At 37.6% G+C, this 14,245-nt stretch overlaps 1 non-coding gene across 1 annotated transcript; it reads right to left on the reverse strand.

The window, feature by feature from the left end:
* Positions 1-8,675: 8,675 nt before the first annotated feature.
* On the reverse strand, positions 8,676-8,748 carry TRNAF-GAA (transfer RNA phenylalanine (anticodon GAA)). The gene has a single exon. It is a non-coding gene; the product is annotated as a tRNA-Phe (tRNA).
* Between the last annotated feature and the right edge of the window lie 5,497 nt (positions 8,749-14,245).

Below are 14,245 nucleotides of genomic sequence, written 5' to 3' on the forward strand. Positions count from 1 at the left end.
CTGCTGGTAGTTTGGGTCTTCATCCTTTCTTTTAAACTTCCCAAGAAAATAGATGCTCAACCTCATGCTAGAGCTATGTTTTAAGATGTCCTGTATCATTCATCAGTTAACGGGTGCAATAGGTAAATAGCATTTTTCGGATCCAGGTTAGGTAGCTTTTGTTTTTTACTCTGAATGGACTAGCACCATATTACACAGAGGTATTTGGCCTGAGTAGGTAAGCTATGTCATCTGAATACTGAAATCTGTGTTCAAGGAGAAGTGGAAGCTGATGCAGACAAGAGTTTACTTTACAAAAAAGCATGAAATAGGAAACATTTGTAGTCGAAGCTGAATGCAAGAGAGGTGGAAGCAAATTTAGAAGGAGGACAGAAAGACAATTCTATGTTGAATTGATCATGTTGTCGATCAGTTGATCAAATATTTTGATAAATAAAGAAAGAAAAACTTGAGCTGATACCAAGAAATATTTTGTGAGAAGCAAGAAACCTCTCAGACTTTTCCGAAACCCAGCATTGAACAAGGGACTTTTAGATTTTCAATCTAACACTCTCCCAACTGAGCTATTTCATCCAGCTGGCCATTTTGGCTTTCTGTTGTATTTTTGATAATTGTTAAAGATAAATGCAGACCCTGGTCATTCTATCTGCATGTGCAGTTATGTGTTAAATTGTCCAATGTTATTCAGCAGCTAAATTGGTCTGATGGGTGAATTTCCTTTTTAGGAGCCAAGTTAGTTAGAAGATGTTTGTAAACTATGAATGGACTTATACTCAGACACACAGACCTATGTGGCGAGGGTAGGCAAACTAGGTCATCTGACTACTAACAGTTTTGTATAAGGGGAACTCGAGGCTGATGCAGGCAAAGCTTTACTTTCAATTAAAGGAAGAATTGGCAAATAAAGCAGGTAAAGTTGAATACAAGAGAGGTGGAAGCAAGTTTGACAGAAAGACAGAATGTAAAAAATATGTTGAAATGGTTGTCTTTTCGATCAGCTTGATAAAAGGTTTTGATCATTATAAACAACGTCAATATGAGTTGACTCCAAATAGCATTTGTGGCATGCAAAGCAGAAGTTCAAAATGTGCCTAAACCCGGGATTGAACCAGGGACCTTTAGATCTTCAGTCTACTGCTCTCCCAACTGAGCTATTTCATCCAGCTGGCAATTTTGGCTTTCTGTTGTATTTTTTATAATTGTTAAAGATAAATGCAGAACCTGGTCACTCTATCTGCATGTGCAGTTATGTGTTAAATTGTCCAGTATTATTCAGTAGCTAAATTGGTCTGATGGGTGAATTTCCTTTTTAGGAGCCAAGTTAGTTAGATGATGTTTGTAAACTATGAATGGACTTATACTCAGAAACACAGACCTATATGGCGAGGGTCGGCAAGCTAGGTCATCTGACTACTAACAGTTTTGTATAAGGGGAACTGGAGGCTGATGCAGGCAAAGCTTTACTTTCAATTAAAGGAAGAATTGGGAAATAAAGGAGGCAAAGTTGAATACAAGAGAGGTGGAAGCAAGTTTGAAAGAAAGACAGAAAGTAAATAATATGTTGAATTAATTGTATTGTCGATTATCTTGATAAAAGGTTTTGATCATTATAAACAAAGTCAATATGAGTTGACTCAAAATAGTCTTTGTGGCATGCAAAGCAGAAGTTCAAAATGTGCCGAAACACGGGATCGAACCAGGGACCTTTGGATCTTCAGTCTAACGCTCTCCCAACTGAGCTATTTCGGCCTGCCAGCAGCTATAGTATTCAGCCTCTTTTTTTGAACAATCCCAGAACAGAGATGCAGAACCTGGATTTTCAATCTGAGGTTAGAACTGTGTTTTAATGTGTCCTGCATTGTTCAGCAGCTAACTGGTGAAATGGGTGAGTAGCGTTTTTGGGATAAATGTTAGGTCGTTTTTCTTTTAAAACTCTCAGTGGACCAGCACTGTATTACACAGACGTATGTCGCCTGAGTAGGTAAGCTATGTCATCTCAATACTGACAACTTTGTTCAAGGAGAAGTGAAAGCTGATGCAGACAAGAGTTTACTTTGAAAAAAGTATAAAATGGGATAAATTTGTCATCAAAGCTGATGGCAAGAGAGGTGGAAGCAAGTTTAGAAGGAGGACAGAAAGACAACTTTTTGTTGAAGTTATCATGTTGTTGATCAGTTGATAAAATATTTTGAGAAATAAAGAAAAAAACTAGAGCTGATTTCAAGAAATATTTTGCAAGAATGTAGGATCCCCTCGCACTGTGCTGAAAGTCAGGATTGAATCAGGTACCTTAAGCTCTTCAGTCTAACGATCTCCCAACTGAGATATTTCAGCCAACAAGTCCCTGTGGCCTCCTGATGTATTATTAATAATTGTAGACGATACATACAGAACCTGGTCATTCTATTTTCGTTTATAGTTATGTGTTAAAGTGTCCAGTATCATTCAGCAGGTAACTTGGTCTGATGAGTGAATATCCTTTTTAGGGGACAATGTAGGTAGAATTTTTTTTTCTAAACTCTGAATTGACTTATACTCTGAAACACAGACCTATATGGCCAGGGTGTACAAGCTATGTCATCTGACTACTGACAGTTTTGTATAAGGGGAATTGGAGGCTGATGCAGGCAAAGCTTTACTTTAAAATAAAGCAAGAAGTTTCAAATAAATGAGGCATAGTTGAATACAAGAGAGGTGGAAGCAAGTTTGAAAAGAAGACAGAAAGTAAATAATATGTTGAATTGATTGTGTTGTTGATCAGATTGATAAAAGGTTTTGATAAAGAAGAGCGTTGATTTAACTCCAAACAGCTTTTGTGACTGAAAAGCAGAAGTTGAAATTGTGCCGAAACCCGGGATTGAACCAGGGACCTTTAGATCTTCCGTCTAACACTCTCCCAACTGAGCTATTTTGGCCTGCTGTTAGTTTGGGTCTTCATCCTTTCTTTTAAACTTCCCAAGAAAATAGATGCTCAACCTCATGCTAGAGCTATGTTTTAAGATGTCCTGTATCATTCATCAGTTAACGGGTGCAATAGGTAAATAGCATTTTTCGGATCCAGGTTAGGTAGCTTTTTTTTTTACTCTGAATGGACTAGCACCATATTACACAGAGGTATTTGGCCTGAGTAGGTAAGCTATGTCATCTGAATACTGAAATCTGTGTTCAAGGAGAAGTGGAAGCTGATGCAGACAAGAGTTTACTTTACAAAAAAGCATGAAATAGGAAACATTTGTAGTCGAAGCTGAATGCAAGAGAGGTGGAAGCAAATTTAGAAGGAGGACAGAAAGACAATTCTATGTTGAATTGATCATGTTGTCGATCAGTTGATCAAATATTTTGATAAATAAAGAAAGAAAAACTTGAGCTGATACCAAGAAATATTTTGTGAGAAGCAAGAAACCTCTCAGACTTTTCCGAAACCCAGCATTGAACAAGGGACTTTTAGATTTTCAATCTAACACTCTCCCAACTGAGCTATTTCATCCAGCTGGCCATTTTGGCTTTCTGTTGTATTTTTGATAATTGTTAAAGATAAATGCAGACCCTGGTCATTCTATCTGCATGTGCAGTTATGTGTTAAATTGTCCAATGTTATTCAGCAGCTAAATTGGTCTGATGGGTGAATTTCCTTTTTAGGAGCCAAGTTAGTTAGAAGATGTTTGTAAACTATGAATGGACTTATACTCAGACACACAGACCTATGTGGCGAGGGTAGGCAAACTAGGTCATCTGACTACTAACAGTTTTGTATAAGGGGAACTCGAGGCTGATGCAGGCAAAGCTTTACTTTCAATTAAAGGAAGAATTGGCAAATAAAGCAGGTAAAGTTGAATACAAGAGAGGTGGAAGCAAGTTTGACAGAAAGACAGAATGTAAAAAATATGTTGAAATGGTTGTCTTTTCGATCAGCTTGATAAAAGGTTTTGATCATTATAAACAACGTCAATATGAGTTGACTCCAAATAGCATTTGTGGCATGCAAAGCAGAAGTTCAAAATGTGCCTAAACCCGGGATTGAACCAGGGACCTTTAGATCTTCAGTCTACTGCTCTCCCAACTGAGCTATTTCATCCAGTGTGGCAATTTTGGCTTTCTGTTGTATTTTTTATAATTGTTAAAGATAAATGCAGAACCTGGTCACTCTATCTGCATGTGCAGTTATGTGTTAAATTGTCCAGTATTATTCAGTAGCTAAATTGGTCTGATGGGTGAATTTCCTTTTTAGGAGCCAAGTTAGTTAGATGATGTTTGTAAACTATGAATGGACTTATACTCAGAAACACAGACCTATATGGCGAGGGTCGGCAAGCTAGGTCATCTGACTACTAACAGTTTTGTATAAGGGGAACTGGAGGCTGATGCAGGCAAAGCTTTACTTTCAATTAAAGGAAGAATTGGGAAATAAAGGAGGCAAAGTTGAATACAAGAGAGGTGGAAGCAAGTTTGAAAGAAAGACAGAAAGTAAATAATATGTTGAATTAATTGTATTGTCGATTATCTTGATAAAAGGTTTTGATCATTATAAACAAAGTCAATATGAGTTGACTCAAAATAGTCTTTGTGGCATGCAAAGCAGAAGTTCAAAATGTGCCGAAACACGGGATTGAACCAGGGACCTTTGGATCTTCAGTCTAACGCTCTCCCAACTGAGCTATTTCAGCCTGCCAGCAGCTATAGTATTCAGCCTCTTTTTTTGAACAATCCCAGAACAGAGATGCAGAACCTGGATTTTCAATCTGAGGTTAGAGCTGTGTTTTAATGTGTCCTGCATTGTTCAGCAGCTAACTGGTGAAATGGGTGAGTAGCGTTTTTGGTATAAATGTTAGGTCGTTTTTCTTTTAAAACTCTCAGTGGACCAGCACTGTATTACACAGACGTATGTCGCCTGAGTAGGTAAACTATGTCATCTCAATACTGACAACTTTGTTCAAGGAGAAGTGAAAGCTGATGCAGACAAGAGTTTACTTTGAAAAAAGTATAAAATGGGATAAATTCGTCATCAAAGCTGATGGCAAGAGAGGTGGAAGCAAGTTTAGAAGGAGGACAGAAAGACAACTTTTTGTTGAAGTTATCATGTTGTTGATCAGTTGATAAAATATTTTGAGAAATAAAGAAAAAAACTAGAGCTGATTTCAAGAAATATTTTGCAAGAATGTAGGATCCCCTCGCACTGTGCTGAAAGTCAGGATTGAATCAGGTACCTTAAGCTCTTCAGTCTAACGATCTCCCAACTGAGATATTTCAGCCAACAAGTCCCTGTGGCCTCCTGATGTATTATTAATAATTGTAGACGATATATACAGAACCTGGTCATTCTATTTTCGTTTATAGTTATGTGTTAAAGTGTCCAGTATCATTCAGCAGGTAACTTGGTCTGATGAGAGAATATCCTTTTTAGGGGACAATGTAGGTAGAATTTTTTTTTCTAAACTCTGAATTGACTTATACTCTGAAACACAGACCTATATGGCCAGGGTGTACAAGCTATGTCATCTGACTACTGACAGTTTTGTATAAGGGGAATTGGAGGCTGATGCAGGCAAAGCTTTACTTTAAAATAAAGCAAGAAGTTGCAAATAAATGAGGCATAGTTGAATACAAGAGAGGTGGAAGCAAGTTTGAAAAGAAGACAGAAAGTAAATAATATGTTGAATTGATTGTGTTGTTGATCAGATTGATAAAAGGTTTTGATAAAGAAGAGCGTTGATTTAACTCCAAACAGCTTTTGTGACTGAAAAGCAGAAGTTGAAATTGTGCCGAAACCCAGGATTGAACCAGGGACCTTTAGATCTTCAGTCTAACACTCTCCCAACTGAGCTATTTCGGCCTGCTGGTAGTTTGGGTCTTCATCCTTTCTTTTAAACTTCCCAAGAAAATAGATGCTCAACCTCATGCTAGAGCTATGTTTTAAGATGTCCTGTATCATTCATCAGTTAACGGGTGCAATAGGTAAATAGCATTTTTCGGATCCAGGTTAGGTAGCTTTTGTTTTTTACTCTGAATGGACTAGCACCATATTACACAGAGGTATTTGGCCTGAGTAGGTAAGCTATGTCATCTGAATACTGAAATCTGTGTTCAAGGAGAAGTGGAAGCTGATGCAGACAAGAGTTTACTTTACAAAAAAGCATGAAATAGGAAACATTTGTAGTCGAAGCTGAATGCAAGAGAGGTGGAAGCAAATTTAGAAGGAGGACAGAAAGACAATTCTATGTTGAATTGATCATGTTGTCGGTCAGTTGATCAAATATTTTGATAAATAAAGAAAGAAAAACTTGAGCTGATACCAAGAAATATTTTGTGAGAAGCAAGAAACCTCTCAGACTTTTCCGAAACCCAGCATTGAACAAGGGACTTTTAGATTTTCAATCTAACACTCTCCCAACTGAGCTATTTCATCCAGCTGGCCATTTTGGCTTTCTGTTGTATTTTTGATAATTGTTAAAGATAAATGCAGACCCTGGTCATTCTATCTGCATGTGCAGTTATGTGTTAAATTGTCCAATATTATTCAGCAGCTAAATTGGTCTGATGGGTGAATTTCCTTTTTAGGAGCCAAGTTAGTTAGAAGATGTTTGTAAACTATGAATGGACTTATACTCAGACACACAGACCTATATGGCGAGGGTAGGCAAACTAGGTCATCTGACTACTAACAGTTTTGTATAAGGGGAACTCGAGGCTGATGCAGGCAAAGCTTTACTTTCAATTAAAGGAAGAATTGGCAAATAAAGCAGGTAAAGTTGAATACAAGAGAGGTGGAAGCAAGTTTGACAGAAAGACAGAATGTAAAAAATATGTTGAAATGGTTGTCTTATCGATCAGCTTGATAAAAGGTTTTGATCATTATAAACAACGTCAATATGAGTTGACTCCAAATAGCATTTGTGGCATGCAAAGCAGAAGTTCAAAATGTGCCTAAACCCGGGATTGAACCAGGGACCTTCAGATCTTCAGTCTACTGCTCTCCCAACTGAGCTATTTCATCCAGCTGGCAATTTTTGCTTTCTGTTGTATTTTTTATAATTGTTAAAGAAAAATGCAGAACCTGGTCACTCTATCTGCATGTGCAGTTATGTGTTAAATTGTCCAGTATTATTCAGTAGCTAAATTGGTCTGATGGGTGAATTGCCTTTTTAGGAGCCAAGTTAGTTAGATGATGTTTGTAAACTATGAATGGACTTATACTCAGAAACACAGACCTATATGGCGAGGGTCGGCAAGCTAGGTCATCTGACTACTAACAGTTTTGTATAAGGGGAACTGGAGGCTGATGCAGGCAAAGCTTTACTTTCAATTAAAGGAAGAATTGGGAAATAAAGGAGGCAAAGTTGAATACAAGAGAGGTGGAAGCAAGTTTGAAAGAAAGACAGAAAGTAAATAATATGTTGAATTAATTGTATTGTCGATTATCTTGATAAAAGGTTTTGATCATTATAAACAAAGTCAATATGAGTTGACTCAAAATAGTCTTTGTGGCATGCAAAGCAGAAGTTCAAAATGTTCCGAAACCCGGGATCGAACCAGGGACCTTTAGATCTTCAGTCTAACGCTCTCCCAACTGAGCTATTTCGGCCTCCCAGCAGCTATAGTATTCAGCCTCTTTTTTTGAACAATCCCAGAACAGAGATGCAGAACCTGGATTTTCAATCTGAGGTTAGAGCTGTGTTTTAATGTGTCCTGCATTGTTCAGCAGCTAACTGGTGAAATGGGTGAGTAGCGTTTTTGGGATAAATGTTAGGTCGTTTTTCTTTTAAAACTCTAAGTGGACCAGCACTGTATTACACAGACGTATGTCGCCTGAGTAGGTAAGCTATGTCATCTCAATACTGACAACTTTGTTCAAGGAGAAGTGAAAGCTGATGCAGACAAGAGTTTGCTTTGAAAAAGTATAAAATGGGATAAATTCGTCATCAAAGCTGATGGCAAGAGAGGTGGAAGCAAGTTTAGAAGGAGGACAGAAAGACAACTTTTTGTTGAAGTTATCATGTTGTTGATCAGTTGATAAAATATTTTGAGAAATAAAGAAAAAAAAACCTAGAGCTGATTTCAAGAAATATTTTGCAAGAATGTAGGATCCCCTCGCACTGTGCTGAAAGTCAGGATTGAATCAGGTACCTTAAGCTCTTCAGTCTAACGATCTCCCAACTGAGATATTTCAGCCAACAAGTCCCTGTGGCCTCCTGATGTATTATTAATAATTGTAGACGATACATACAGAACCTGGTCATTCTATTTTCGTTTATAGTTATGAGTTAAAGTGTCCAGTATCATTCAGCAGGTAACTTGGTCTGATGAGTGAATATCCTTTTTAGGGGACAATGTAGGTAGAATTTTTTTTTCTAAACTCTGAATTGACTTATACTCTGAAACACAGACCTATATGGCCAGGGTGTACAAGCTATGTTATCTGACTACTGACAGTTTTGTATAAGGGGAATTGGAGGCTGATGCAGGCAAAGCTTTACTTTAAAATAAAGCAAGAAGTTTCAAATAAATGAGGCATAGTTGAATACAAGAGAGGTGGAAGCAAGTTTGAAAAGAAGACAGAAAGTAAATAATATGTTGAATTGATTGTGTTGTTGATCAGATTGATAAAAGGTTTTGATAAAGAAGAGCGTTGATTTAACTCCAAACAGCTTTTGTGACATGAAAAGCAGAAGTTGAAATTGTGCCGAAACCCGGGATTGAACCAGGGACCTTTAGATCTTCAGTCTAACGCTCTCCCAACTGAGCTATTTCGGCCTGCTGGTAGTTTGGGTCTTCATCCTTTCTTTTAAACTTCCCAAGAAAATAGATGCTCAACCTCATGCTAGAGCTATGTTTTAAGATGTCCTGTATCATTCATCAGTTAACGGGTGCAATAGGTAAATAGCATTTTTCGGATCCAGGTTAGGTAGCTTTTTTTTTTACTCTGAATGGACTAGCACCATATTACACAGAGGTATTTAGCCTGAGTAGGTAAGCTATGTCATCTGAATACTGAAATCTGTGTTCAAGGAGAAGTGGAAGCTGATGCAGACAAGAGTTTACTTTACAAAAAAGCATGAAATAGGAAACATTTGTAGTCGAAGCTGAATGCAAGAGAGGTGGAAGCAAATTTAGAAGGAGGACAGAAAGACAATTCTATGTTGAATTGATCATGTTGTCGATCAGTTGATCAAATATTTTGATAAATAAAGAAAGAAAAACTTGAGCTGATACCAAGAAATATTTTGTGAGAAGCAAGAAACCTCTCAGACTTTTCCGAAACCCAGCATTGAACAAGGGACTTTTAGATTTTCAATCTAACACTCTCCCAACTGAGCTATTTCATCCAGCTGGCCATTTTGGCTTTCTGTTGTATTTTTGATAATTGTTAAAGATAAATGCAGACCCTGGTCATTCTATCTGCATGTGCAGTTATGTGTTAAATTGTCCAATGTTATTCAGCAGCTAAATTGGTCTGATGGGTGAATTTCCTTTTTAGGAGCCAAGTTAGTTAGAAGATGTTTGTAAACTATGAATGGACTTATACTCAGACACACAGACCTATGTGGCGAGGGTAGGCAAACTAGGTCATCTGACTACTAACAGTTTTGTATAAGGGGAACTCGAGGCTGATGCAGGCAAAGCTTTACTTTCAATTAAAGGAAGAATTGGCAAATAAAGCAGGTAAAGTTGAATACAAGAGAGGTGGAAGCAAGTTTGACAGAAAGACAGAATGTAAAAAATATGTTGAAATGGTTGTCTTTTCGATCAGCTTGATAAAAGGTTTTGATCATTATAAACAACGTCAATATGAGTTGACTCCAAATAGCATTTGTGGCATGCAAAGCAGAAGTTCAAAATGTGCCTAAACCCGGGATTGAACCAGGGACCTTTAGATCTTCAGTCTACTGCTCTCCCAACTGAGCTATTTCATCCAGTGTGGCAATTTTGGCTTTCTGTTGTATTTTTTATAATTGTTAAAGATAAATGCAGAACCTGGTCACTCTATCTGCATGTGCAGTTATGTGTTAAATTGTCCAGTATTATTCAGTAGCTAAATTGGTCTGATGGGTGAATTTCCTTTTTAGGAGCCAAGTTAGTTAGATGATGTTTGTAAACTATGAATGGACTTATACTCAGAAACACAGACCTATATGGCGAGGGTCGGCAAGCTAGGTCATCTGACTACTAACAGTTTTGTATAAGGGGAACTGGAGGCTGATGCAGGCAAAGCTTTACTTTCAATTAAAGGAAGAATTGGGAAATAAAGGAGGCAAAGTTGAATACAAGAGAGGTGGAAGCAAGTTTGAAAGAAAGACAGAAAGTAAATAATATGTTGAATTAATTGTATTGTCGATTATCTTGATAAAAGGTTTTGATCATTATAAACAAAGTCAATATGAGTTGACTCAAAATAGTCTTTGTGGCATGCAAAGCAGAAGTTCAAAATGTGCCGAAACCCGGGATCGAACCAGGGACCTTTAGATCTTCAGTCTAACTCTCTCCCAACTGAGCTATTTCGGCCTGCCAGCAGCTATAGTATTCAGCCTCTTTTTTTGAACAATCCCAGAACAGAGATGCAGAACCTGGATTTTCAATCTGAGGTTAGAACTGTGTTTTAATGTGTCCTGCATTGTTCAGCAGCTAACTGGTGAAATGGGTGAGTAGCGTTTTTGGGATAAATGTTAGGTCGTTTTTCTTTTAAAACTCTGAGTGGACCAGCACTGTATTACACAGACGTATGTCGCCTGAGTAGGTAAGCTATGTCATCTCAATACTGACAACTTTGTTCAAGGAGAAGTGAAAGCTGATGCAGACAAGTGTTTACTTTGAAAAAAGTATAAAATGGGATAAATTCGTCATCAAAGTTGATGGCAAGAGAGGTGGAAGCAAGTTTAGAAGGAGGACAGAAAGACAACTTTTTGTTGAAGTTATCATGTTGTTGATCAGTTGATAAAATATTTTGAGAAATAAAGAAAAAAAAAATAGAGCTGATTTCAAGAAATATTTTGCAAGAATGTAGGATCCCCTCGCACTGTGCTGAAAGTCAGGATTGAATCAGGTACCTTAAGCTCTTCAGTCTAACGATCTCCCAACTGAGATATTTCAGCCAACAAGTCCCTGTGGCCTCCTGATGTATTATTAATAATTGTAGACGATACATACAGAACCTGGTCATTCTATTTTCGTTTATAGTTATGTGTTAAAGTGTCCAGTATCATTCAGCAGGTAACTTGGTCTGATGAGTGAATATCCTTTTTAGGGGACAAGGTAGGTAGAATTTTTTTTTCTAAACTCTGAATTGACTTATACTCTGAAACACAGACCTATATGGCCAGGGTGTACAAGCTATGTCATCTGACTACTGACAGTTTTGTATAAGGGGAATTGGAGGCTGATGCAGGCAAAGCTTTACTTTAAAATAAAGCAAGAAGTTGCAAATAAATGCGGCATAGTTGAATACAAGAGAGGTGGAAGCAAGTTTGAAAGGAAGACAGAAAGTAAATAATATGTTGAATTGATTGTGTTGTTGATCAGATTGATAAAAGGTTTTGATAAAGAAGAGTGTTGATTTAACTCCAAACAGCTTTTGTGACATGAAAAGCAGAAGTTGAAATTGTGCCGAAACCCGGGATTGAACCAGGGACCTTTAGATCTTCAGTCTAACGCACTCCCAACTGAGCTATTTCAGCCTGCTGGTAGTTTGGGTCTTCATCCTTTCTTTTAAACTTCCCAAGAAAATAGATGCTCAACCTCATGCTAGAGCTATGTTTTAAGATGTCCTGTATCATTCATCAGTTAACGGGTGCAATAGGTAAATAGCATTTTTCGGATCCAGGTTAGGTAGCTTTTGTTTTTTACTCTGAATGGACTAGCACCATATTACACAGAGGTATTTGGCCTGAGTAGGTAAGCTATGTCATCTGAATACTGAAATCTGTGTTCAAGGAGAAGTGGAAGCTGATGCAGACAAGAGTTTACTTTACAAAAAAGCATGAAATAGGAAACATTTGTAGTCGAAGCTGAATGCAAGAGAGGTGGAAGCAAATTTAGAAGGAGGACAGAAAGACAATTCTATGTTGAATTGATCATGTTGTCGGTCAGTTGATCAAATATTTTGATAAATAAAGAAAGAAAAACTTGAGCTGATACCAAGAAATATTTTGTGAGAAGCAAGAAACCTCTCAGACTTTTCCGAAACCCAGCATTGAACAAGGGACTTTTAGATTTTCAATCTAACACTCTCCCAACTGAGCTATTTCATCCAGCTGGCCATTTTGGCTTTCTGTTGTATTTTTGATAATTGTTAAAGATAAATGCAGACCCTGGTCATTCTATCTGCATGTGCAGTTATGTGTTAAATTGTCCAATATTATTCAGCAGCTAAATTGGTCTGATGGGTGAATTTCCTTTTTAGGAGCCAAGTTAGTTAGAAGATGTTTGTAAACTATGAATGGACTTATACTCAGAGACACAGACCTATATGGCGAGGGTAGGCAAACTAGGTCATCTGACTACTAACAGTTTTGTATAAGGGGAACTCGAGGCTGATGCAGGCAAAGCTTTACTTTCAATTAAAGGAAGAATTGGCAAATAAAGCAGGTAAAGTTGAATACAAGAGAGGTGGAAGCAAGTTTGACAGAAAGACAGAATGTAAAAAATATGTTGAAATGGTTGTCTTATCGATCAGCTTGATAAAAGGTTTTGATCATTATAAACAACGTCAATATGAGTTGACTCCAAATAGCATTTGTGGCATGCAAAGCAGAAGTTCAAAATGTGCCTAAACCCGGGATTGAACCAGGGACCTTTAGATCTTCAGTCTACTGCTCTCCCAACTGAGCTATTTCATCCAGCTGGCAATTTTGGCTTTCTGTTGTATTTTTTATAATTGTTAAAGATAAATGCAGAACCTGGTCACTCTATCTGCATGTGCAGTTATGTGTTAAATTGTCCAGTATTATTCAGTAGCTAAATTGGTCTGATGGGTGAATTTCCTTTTTAGGAGCCAAGTTAGTTAGATGATGTTTGTAAACTATGAATGGACTTATACTCAGAAACACAGACCTATATGGCGAGGGTCGGCAAGCTAGGTCATCTGACTACTAACAGTTTTGTATAAGGGGAACTGGAGGCTGATGCAGGCAAAGCTTTACTTTCAATTAAAGGAAGAATTGGGAAATAAGGGAGGCAAAGTTGAATACAAGAGAGGTGGAAGCAAGTTTGAAAGAAAGACAGAAAGTAAATAATATGTTGAATTAATTGTATTGTCGATTATCTTGATAAAAGGTTTTGATCATTATAAACAAAGTCAATATGAGTTGACTCAAAATAGTCTTTGTGGCATGCAAAGCAGAAGTTCAAAATGTGCCGAAACACGGGATCGAACCAGGGACCTTTGGATCTTCAGTCTAACGCTCTCCCAACTGAGCTATTTCGGCCTGCCAGCAGCTATAGTATTCAGCCTCTTTTTTTGAACAATCCCAGAACAGAGATGCAGAACCTGGATTTTCAATCTGAGGTTAGAGCTGTGTTTTAATGTGTCCTGCATTGTTCAGCAGCTAACTGGTGAAATGGGTGAGTAGCGTTTTTGGGATAAATGTTAGGTCGTTTTTCTTTTAAAACTCTCAGTGGACCAGCACTGTATTACACAGACGTATGTCGCCTGAGTAGGTAAGCTATGTCATCTCAATACTGACAACTTTGTTCAAGGAGAAGTGAAAGCTGATGCAGACAAGAGTTTACTTTGAAAAAAGTATAAAATGGGATAAATTTGTCATCAAAGCTGATGGCAAGAGAGGTGGAAGCAAGTTTAGAAGGAGGACAGAAAGACAACTTTTTGTTGAAGTTATCATGTTGTTGATCAGTTGATAAAATATTTTGAGAAATAAAGAAAAAAACTAGAGCTGATTTCAAGAAATATTTTGCAAGAATGTAGGATCCCCTCGCACTGTGCTGAAAGTCAGGATTGAATCAGGTACCTTAAGCTCTTCAGTCTAACGATCTCCCAACTGAGATATTTCAGCCAACAAGTCCCTGTGGCCTCCTGATGTATTATTAATAATTGTAGACGATACATACAGAACCTGGTCATTCTATTTTCGTTTATAGTTATGTGTTAAAGTGTCCAGTATCATTCAGCAGGTAACTTGGTCTGATGAGTGAATATCCTTTTTAGGGGACAATGTAGGTAGAATTTTTTTTTCTAAACTCTGAATTGACTTATACTCTGAAACACAGACCTATATGGCCAGGGTGTACAAGCTATGTC

Source organism: Triturus cristatus, chromosome 8 (assembly GCF_964204655.1).
Source record: "Triturus cristatus chromosome 8, aTriCri1.1, whole genome shotgun sequence".
NCBI lineage: Eukaryota > Metazoa > Chordata > Amphibia > Caudata > Salamandridae > Triturus > Triturus cristatus.